Source organism: Pristiophorus japonicus, unplaced genomic scaffold (genome assembly GCF_044704955.1).
Source record: "Pristiophorus japonicus isolate sPriJap1 unplaced genomic scaffold, sPriJap1.hap1 HAP1_SCAFFOLD_62, whole genome shotgun sequence".
NCBI lineage: Eukaryota > Metazoa > Chordata > Chondrichthyes > Pristiophoridae > Pristiophorus > Pristiophorus japonicus.
The window spans coordinates 4,185,853-4,196,076 of NW_027254531.1; the positions used below are offsets into that span (position 1 = coordinate 4,185,853).

The 10,224-nt window shown below is 43.8% G+C and overlaps 1 non-coding gene across 1 annotated transcript; it reads left to right on the plus strand.

Moving 5' to 3' along the window:
- Window positions 1-7,870: 7,870 nt before the first annotated feature.
- On the plus strand, window positions 7,871-7,943 carry trnaf-gaa (transfer RNA phenylalanine (anticodon GAA)). Its single transcript has one exon. It is a non-coding gene; the product is annotated as a tRNA-Phe (tRNA).
- Window positions 7,944-10,224: the final 2,281 nt, after the last annotated feature.

Below are 10,224 nucleotides of genomic sequence, written 5' to 3' on the forward strand. Positions count from 1 at the left end.
ACCAGTTGCAGACAAAGATAGAGGGGTGCGAAAACAAGAGGTGACGTCACAGCCAAGTGGATAAGTGGTTGGATGTTCGACTGGTAAGTATAACTCTCTTTTAGACTGAATTTTAGATTGGTTTATTTGGCAGCGAACTACTAAGTAGCTGTTTGGTGGTTAAGTAAATTTTAGTAAGTAAATTAATTTAAGGGTTAAGTTATGGCAGTAGAGCTCGGACCCGTGTCATGCTCCTCCTGTGCTAGGTAGGAAGTCAGGCCTGGCTACTATGTGTGCGGGAAGTGTGTCCAGCTGCAGCTCCTGACAGACCACACGACGGCACTGGAGCGGCGGATGGACTCACTCTGGAGAATGCGCGATGCTGAGAATTTTGTGGATAGCACATTTCGTGAGTTGGTCACATCGCAGGTAAGGTTTGGACAGATAGTGATTTGGTGATCAAGAGACAAGGCAATAGCAGGAAGGTAGTGCAGGAGTCCCCTGTGGTCATCTCCCACCAAAACAGATATACCGTTTTGGATACTGTCGGGGGAGATGTCTTGCAAGGGAAAGGCACCCTGGTGCAAGGGTCAAGGATATCTCGGAGCGGCTGCAGAGCAGTCCGGAGAGGGAGGGTGAACAGCCAGTTGTCGCGGCACATGTAGGTACCAAGATATAGGTAAGAAGTGGGAAGAGGTCCTACAAGCTGAATTTAGGGAGCTAAGAGTTAAATTAAAAAGTAGGACCTCAAAGGTAGTAATCTCTGGATTGCTACCAGTGCCACGTTCTAATCAGAGTAGAGGGAGCAGGATAGTTAGAATAAATACGTGGCTTGAGCAGTGGTGCAAGAGGGAGGGATTCAAATTCCTGGGACGGCATCACGTGAATGACATTTAATCACGACTCCGTCGTCAGAAATCTTTGCAGAGATGCTGCCTGACTGGCTGAGTATATCCAACATTTTCTGATTTAATTTCAGATTGACAGGATTCGCATTCCTTTGCTTTTGAAACTAAAAAGTGACATAAGTTAACGTCATTGGGGATTCGAAATTTAGTACCTTACTGCAACGGCAAACGTGAGTCATACGTGGTGTGTATCCTCCCTGCTGCCAGCTAAAGAACATCACTGAGTGGGTGCAAAACATTTTTCGGGGTGAAGGGGAGCAGCATAAGCCGTTATCTATGTGCTAACCAATGACATAAGGAAACAAGGGGATGAGTTCCTCCAGTCAGAGTTTCAGGTGCAATTGAGGAAATTAATGAGCAGGACCACAAAGGTATTCTATGGATTATTCCCAGTGCCCCGCGCTATTGAGTTTAGAAGTAGCAACGTGCGTCTGGATAAACCGTGCACAAAGTTGGACTACTGAATGCTGGGGCATTGGGACCAGTTCTGGAGGAGGAGGGACCTGTTGCAGTAGGTCCGGTTGTACATCCACAGAGATTGGACCAAATTCGTCGTGGGAAGTTAAACAACTGGGGCTGGTGAGTGGTTGAACTAATTTGGCAGAGGATTTGTGTACCAGGCTGAAACATCTGTAGATGTTGTAATTATGCCTTTATACATAAGTCCAGATGATTACTAGATATCAAATATAGCAGTGAACGTGGTCTCAGACAGCGCATTTCAGCCCATCCTTGTGAAACGATATACCACGGCACAGCCAAACTTTCCCTTACACCGAGCATATGCACAGGAAACACAGGCACAGCAGAATTTGCTGAACACTGTAGGTAGTAAAATGTTCTTTGATCAGTGATAGCTCTAAGTATATTTTGGTGTCTCTGTGTTAATTTATAATTTGTTCTGTAGGATATAAATATATTTTGTATATCTGTGTCAGTGTTTATGTATATGAATACTACAACGTTATTTATAATAGTATTATGGATAAACTGTGCTTGTTATGAATGTATTTACTGTGTATATATTTGTATCTATGTTACTTGTAAACACCTCGCAAATAAACGTAAATATAATTATAGCATCGAGATACTTGGAGATAATTTCATAAAGAAAACAGACATAAAAACAAATACATTTATAATAACACAGAGATGAACACAAATAATTTGATTATCAAGGTTCCACACAATTTTATTTACATCTCACAGATAGATGCACAATTATATTTATACATTTCCTGCATGGACATCCAAATTCATGAGAAATAACAAAATATTACACCCAAAAATAAAACACGTTTATGGCGAAAATTTATGGAGTCTCAATAACTGAAGGCTTCATGCAGAGAACCGGCACAGACACGATGGGATGAAAAGCTTCCTTCTGTGCTGAATGATTCGATGAATCGTGTTCTTCTTGCTTGTATGATGGGAACACCGAGACCGCAACTTGTGCAGATACCGTGGCGCAATTGGTTAGCGTGCCGTACTTCTATGAAATTACGGGCCCGGGAAATGCAGAGGTTGTGAGTTCGAGCCTCACCTACAGCAGCCAATGCTCTTATTTGTGATGTTTGTACTTTTCAGAGTCTGTGGCTGTTTTGTATTTATCCATCTCTCTTGTCGATTCCGCCATATGCCCCGCTGCTGTCTGTCACTCTCACTGCGGTCACCTCAGTAACAATCTGTGGGTTATTTCTGAATGAATACCCGTGTCTATTCCCGACATGAAATAAATGAGGGCATCAAACAGTTCGTCATCTGACACTACGGAACTCATGAGCCAACATTTATAACAAGATATAGTTTATTGTCAAAATAACAGTCCATCGAACAGAATAGGTTAAATTCTGTACAAAACCAAACTATGATCACAACGTGTTTCCAAAAAGCCGCTTTTTATTAAGTTGTCGCAAGCACTACCATTGTAGCTCAAGGAGTTTCTTAATTAATAAACATAGAAATTAAACAATGAAACGGTAGAGATGGTTCTGAGACTGTAGAATGCCCTTCCCAGAGCAACGTTTAAAACAAGGTTTAAAAACTGGCAGCATGCAGGAGGAAGGGAAGAGCGGAAAGAGAGCCACAGAAAAGCCACGGAAGTTTAGGGAGTTTTTCTATGACCACAGCATAATTGCGCACAGCACGGATATTGTTGCTGTTAAATATGAATAAAATGCAACGTTTGTTTGCAGCTCTTTCTGTTTCTGTCACTTTTAACTGACTAATTCTTAATTCCATTTGCCTGCGATGATTCCATAAATGTTTGTATCCTTGCCCAACAAAAATCGATCAATGTGAATCTTCAAAATATCAATTGACCCTCAGCCTCGAAAGATTTTTCGGGGAGGAATGATAAGACAGGTGGAACAGGCAGCTGCATAATGGGAGCATTAATACCACACAGCATCCACACGCACTTCTAGCGATGGAATCGGATAGGGCGCAGTACTTATATGGTAGTACAAGCCCCGGAGAAAAACCGAGGTTGTGAGTTCGGCCCTCACCAAGAATAGTTGATGGCTTTGCTTATGACATTTCCACAGGAATCGAAGGTGCAATTGAGATATCCCCAAACGTTATCTACATATTCGCGGTTTTATTCCAGCACTTAGTTTCCTCTTGCTAACAATATTGCAACGGAGGATTAGAGTTCTACTTATTTTTGGGATGGAGTGGAGGCGTTTTGACATTTAATCAGTAACTCTGATGTAAAGAATAATGTGCCGGAAACACACTCGATTTCAAATAGAAGATATATAAACGCATTGGTTATCTCTACTTAATTACTGCATCACATTCAACAGAAACAAGGATTTTCCTGAACATTTCGCTAAAAATATTGTGCTCAGTGTTGCAATGACTCGTGCATTAGAATTCTCGCTGATTCTGTTCTATAGAAACATTTAAACTTGTCGATTCAAGTCCTATCAAAGTCCAAATAAGAATTAATAGAATGGTTACCGCACAGCAGGAGGCCATTCGCCCCATCGAGAGCGTGCCATCTCTCAGCTAGTCACACTCCCCTTTCCTTTCCCCATCGGACAGTGTTGGCTGGTTCCGAGGCTGGAAAGTAAAATGTTGCAGCAAACTGCAACTTTCTGCGATAGCCGGAAGATTTATTGTTTTGGGCCTGAAATCCACTCAGCCTGAAAACCTGCTCGTCGCTACACTGGTTAAAGCTCCATTCAGTGTTCGAATAAATAATAACTCTAGCTGCCGGGCTGCAATTCCCTCTCTTAGAAACTGAGAGGTCCGCCAGGGAGGAAGGCACGTTTAAGCTGTCACCCAAATTTCTTTTACGCTTTTCAACATTTCAAGGGAGCAAAAGGTTTTCCCCTCAATCTGCAATGATCTTTTCTGTTATTTTCGTCGCATGCATCTTTCTATCTCTCCCTATCTCTGTCTCTTGTATGTCTCTAGTTTTCGCTGACTGACTTCTCAGGCTTCAATGGACGGCCTGCGCTGATCTAACCTGCAACGAGGGCAGAATTGGATAATGAAAGACCTGGACTATAGGACAGGAATGGTGTAAATCCGGTGCAAATATCTTCACAGATAAGTTCCTTCGCGCTCCCAGTGAAATAAAGCAGCACCAATTACAGTTTTATTCAGGTAGAGTGTAACTTTAAGGATGCAGAGACAGACGATAATATTGAGCTTTTAATGCTGCAAAATCTTATTTGATAATACAGGTCGCTTATTCAAAACTAGCTTTGTGGAGACATTCGAATATTGTTGACTTGGAATAGGCAGCAGTGCTCGCACGGCAGTTGGATGCCATGTCCAGTTGGAAAGCTGTCTGAAAGATCATGCAGAACATTGACTTTCTGCTGAGCAGACCATGAGCCTCCTTTTCGAACATGATTCTCCAGTCCCGCTGAGAGGGGATTAAGCATCATGAGAGCGGGATGGGACTGTGTCCAAATGTAAAATAGGAATGTAGGGGTCATTCACCCTTCCTTAAAGAACAATAATGTTTCAGTTCTAATTTTTGTTGCAGAATTTTCTCACCCCACTCTCAATTCGGCCCAGGGATGAGCCGAGACTGTCACGTGGAGTTAATACAATTCCTCCAGTCAGTTAATTCAGTTGGCATATCAAGAAAAAATAAGAAATCACCGTGACTTAGTCAGTGAGCGCGCAGCACAATGGATAAGGTGTTTATTTATGGTATGTACCATAATGTTATCACGAAATTGCTGTTTTGAGGAGATTTGGATTCAAAGCCTAATTTATGTAATATTCAGTCAAATGCTTGGAAGGTTTATCAGCAACAAACGCTTAACACAGTAAATGAGCACAATCCATTAGCAGTCCATCGCCTTTAATCTCATCTGCCATCTGAGACAACTCAGCTATTCCATTTCAGGCGTTTTGCATCCATACAGAAATACGTGGCAACAAGTGCCCATCACGACGTGTCCTGCCCGTGCACCCAGATCGACAATGTTTAAAATGTACAATCAGCTTCTGTAAGCAAATGGCCTTCAGTTACTACAGGATGCCCGTGAAATGTCTCCTCAAAAGATGAAGTGCGGGCCCCTTTTATTGTGACCGGACAGCCTGACCACGCCATTTTAAAACCGACCAATGCAGAACACTCTACAGTTCGACCACATTTGGCGTACTGTGTGCAATTCTGGTCGCCATATTAAAAAGAAGATAGCAAGGCACTGGATAGGTGCAGAGCAGATGGTATACTATCAGGAAAGAATCCTCAGGCTCAATTTATTTTGTCGTGAAACGAGAAATCTAAGGGATGACCTAATAGAGCTCTTTAATATCTTGAAAGGTTTTGTTAGAATAGATACAGAGTGTTTCCACTTGCAGGGAAGAGTATTACTAGAGATCATCAGTGTAAGAAAAATCAGCAACAAATCAAATTGGGAATTAAGAAGAAACTTCTTTTCGCAGAGAGTAGTCAGAATGTAAAAGTCGCTATCACCAGAGTTGTTGAATCTAATATTATAGATGCATGTAAGGAGCGGTTAGATAAATATATGAGGGAGAACTGAATGGAGGGATATGCTGATAGTGCTGGATGCGGAAAGAGGGGAGGATGCTCCAGTGGTTCACAAACGTCGATATTGACAGGTTGGGCTGACTAGCCTATTTTTGCACTGACTATCCTATCTATTCATATGAATTCGACACCCATGAGTCCAATCAAAAGCCAACTTCTCACAACTTTCAGACCTAGAGGAAATGACACTGATTAATACTCCTGATTTAGGGTGTTTCAAAAAGATGTCAAGATTGATGCTCCTTAAAACCTACCTCATTGACCAAGCTTTTGAGCATCTGCCGTAATTTATCTTTTATGTGGTTCAGTGTCAGCATAATTTGATTTGTCTTAAGATTTCGCGGAGCGCCCTGTAACGTCTTACTATGTTAAAGGCGCTATATAAATGCAAGTTGTTGTTGTGTTAATATTTACATCATTGTCTCCCTGTTTCAGGTTTCAAAGAAAACGTGCTAGTTGAGAAGCATGTACGGCCTAGTTCCCCGAGTTCAAGATACTCCAGATAGAGAAAAAAAATCTCAGCATTTAAACTGCCAGTCCCCTTGAGAATCGTGTATGTTTTACTAAGAGCACCTCTCATTCTTCTGAACTCCAGAGTTTATGGACCCATGCTACACAATCTTTCAACATAAGACAGCTCTCTCATCACAGGAATCAATACAGTGACTCCAATGCAAATATATCCTTCCTTAGATAAGGAGATCAAAATGCCCAGTTGTTGCTAGACTTCCATACACTTACACTCCAACACGCTTACAATATTGCCCTCCTTATTACCTGCATGCTAGCATTCTGTGTTTCTTGCATGAGGCCACCCACATCTTTCTGAACACCACCATAAACGTTTCCCACAGTTTCAAAAATATTCTGTATTTTATTATTTCTACCATAACCTCTCATTTTCCTACACCATACTCCATATTCTACCTTACTACCCACTCAAGAAGTCTATCTATCTTCTCCTCACAGCTCACTATCCCACCTATCATTGTATCGGCAGCAAAAGTGGATACATTACATTCGGTCCCTTCATTCAGTCATTAATATAGATTGTAAATAGCTGAGGCTGCAGCACTGTTCTTTGCGGCACTCCACCATTTAGAGCCTGCCAACCAGAAAAAGTCCCGTTTATCCCAGCACTCTGTTTGCTATCCGTTAACTAGTCCTCTATCCATGCAAATACATCATCTCCAAACCAATCATTCCTTAACTTGTGTAACAACGTTTTATGTGGCACCTTATTGAACGCCTTTTAGAAATCCAACTGTACTACATCCAGTGGTTCTCCTTTATCTACCCTTCCAGTTACATCCTTAAAAACTCTAATAATTATGTCAAACATGATTTCCCTTTCATAAAACTATGTTGAATGCCGAATCATGTTATGATATGATGTTCTTATTGGTACTGCAAAAATGGCCAGCAGACTCTACCCTTTGTCTATGATTGGTCCGCTTGGGGGATACACCAAATCCTGAAGTTCCGGAATGTGTAACTTGAACCGCACATCCCAAGGTACCACTGACTTTGCAAATTATAACTCGAAGTACTTTGACTTCCGTAAGCGAAAGAGGACAGAGCACCCAAGAAGTCAGGAAGGGCCAGCCAAAGTTCCTTACCCCAGTCCAAGCACATCCCTCCTCAGCCGAAGTGCCTTACCACAGTCCATGTGCAAGCCAACCCAGCTGACGTGCCTTACACCAGTCCAAGTGCATCCCTCCACCAGCCGAAGTGCGTTATCCCATTCCACGTGCATGCCTACCCCAGCCGTTGCAGATTGGAAAACTGCAAATGTAATGCCCCTATTCAAAAAAGGAGGCAGACAAAAAGCAGGAAACTTTAGACCAGTTAGCTTAACATCTGTGGGTGGGAAAACATTGGAGTCCATTATTAAAGGAGACATTTGGAAAAGCAAAATTCGGTCTGGCAGAGTCAAAATTCGGTCTGTCAGAATCCGGCCGAAAAAGCTCAGTTGGGAGAGCGTTAGACTGAAGATCTAAAGGTCCCTGATTCAATCCCGTGTTTTGGCAATATCTGGTGATTTTGCGTTTCCGATATTTTAATGGGAGAAGCTAGTTTTCTATCGAGACAGTGCTTGAGGGATGGGCTGTTCAGCGGTTGCGTGATACTAATTTCTATGTTTCTATAGATGGATTCCTTACTACTAGGGGAATCAAGGGGAATGGTGAGAAAGCAGGAATGGGGTACTGAAGTTGCATGTTCAGCCATGAACTCATTGAATGGCGGTGCAGGCTAGAAGGGCCGAATGGCCTACTCCTGCACCTATTTTCTATGTTTCTATGTTTCTAACATGGATTTAAGAAGAGGATGTCATGTTTGAGAACTTTGCTGGAGTTCTTTGAGGATGTAACGAACAGGGTGGATAAAGGGGAACAAATGGATGTGGACTTCCAGAAGGCATTTGACAAGGTGCCACAGAAAAGGTTATTGCACAAGATAAAAGTTCACAGGGTTGGGGGTAATATGTTTGCATGGATAGCGGATTGGCTAACTAACAGAGAACAGAGAGTCGGGATAAATTGTTCATTCTCTGGTTGGCAACCAGTAATCAGTGGGGTGCTGCAGGGATCATTGCTGGGATCCCAACTATTTATCATCTATATTAACGACTTGGAACAATGACTGTGTGTAACGCAGCCAATTTTGCTGATGATACAAAGTTGGGAGGAAAAGCAATGTGTGAGGACGACACAAAAAATCTGCAAAAGGACATAGATAGGCTAAGTGAGTGGGCAAAAAATTGGCAGATGGAGTATAATTTTGGAAAGCGTGAGGTCATGCACTTTGGCAGAAAAAAATCAAAGTGCAAGTTATTACTTAAATGAAGAAAGATTGTAAAGAGCCGCAGTACAGCGGGGCCTGGGGGTACTTGTGCCTGAAATAAAAAATGATAGCATGCAGGTAAAACAGTGATCAGGAAGGTCAATGGTATCTTTATTGCAAAAGGAATGGATTATAAAAGCAAGGAAGTCTTCCTACAGTTATATAAGGTATTGGTGAGGCCACACGTGGAAAACATAGATGAGGAGAAATTTCTTCTCTCAGAGGTTTGCAAGTCTGCGGGATTTGCTGCCTCAGAGAGCTGCGGAAGCTGGGACATTGAATACATTTATCAGAAATAGAGAATTTCTTAAACGATAGAGCATAAGCGGTTATGGGGAGCGGACGGGGAAGTGGAGCTGAGTCCATGATCAGGTCAGCGATGATCTTATTGAATGGTGGAGAAAGCTCGAGGGGCCGTATGACCTACTCCTGCTCATATTTCTTATGTTCTAGGTGCCTTGCCCAGTCCACGTGCATGCCTCCCTCAGCCGAAGTGCCTTATCCCAGTCCAAGTGCATGCCTCTCTGAGCAAAAATGCCTTATCCCAGTCCGTGCATGCGTTACCCAGCTGAAGTATCTGACCCCATTCCAAGTACATCCCTCTCGCAGCTGAAGTGCCTTACACAAACGCAAGTGCGTCCTTGACACCCGCCCCCCTGCCCAGGTTTATTGGGTATCCTGTAAATATTGACAGTCGTTATTTCTGGATATCAAGCGCTCCAACGATGTTCCATGTAGGGACTTGGAATAACGTGATCCGTCTTCCCCCAAACCCATGTCTCTGTATCTCAGCGTCAGCCACTCTCACTCTCCCCCCAGCCTCTCACGCTCCCCCAAGCCTCTCTCACTCTCCCACAGCCTATCTCACTCGCTGCCGCTTCTCTCACCCTCCCCCAGCGCCTTTCACCCTTCCCCCAGACTCTCTCACTTTCCCCGGCCTCCCCCACTTCCCAAGCCTCTCTCACTATCCCCCAGCAATTCCCACTTCCCCCAGCCTCTCTCATGCTCCCCCAGCATCTCGCACTCCTCCCAGGCTCTCTCACTCTTCCCCTGCCTCTCTCACGCTTCCCCAACCTCTCTCACTCTCCTCCTGACTCTCTCACTCTCCTCCCAGCGTCTCTCTCTCTTCCCCGAGTCTCTCACTCTCCCTCAGCTACTCTAAGTCCCACATATCTCACTCTCCTCTCATCCTCTCCCCGCCACCCCAGTCTCTCACTGTCTCCGAGCCGCTCGCAGTCTCCCCCAGCTTCTCTCACTCCCCCAGCATCTCACTCTCCCGGCAATCGCACTCTCCACAGCTTCTCTCACTCCCCCATCCTCACTCAGACTCATCGCAGCGTTTCTCACGCCCACCAGCTTCTCTCACTCCCCCACAGCCCCTCTCAATTCCTCAGTCTCTCACAACCCCCAGCCTCTCCCTCTCCATCCCAGCCTCTCTCACTTCCCCAGTCTCTCTCTCTCTCCCCC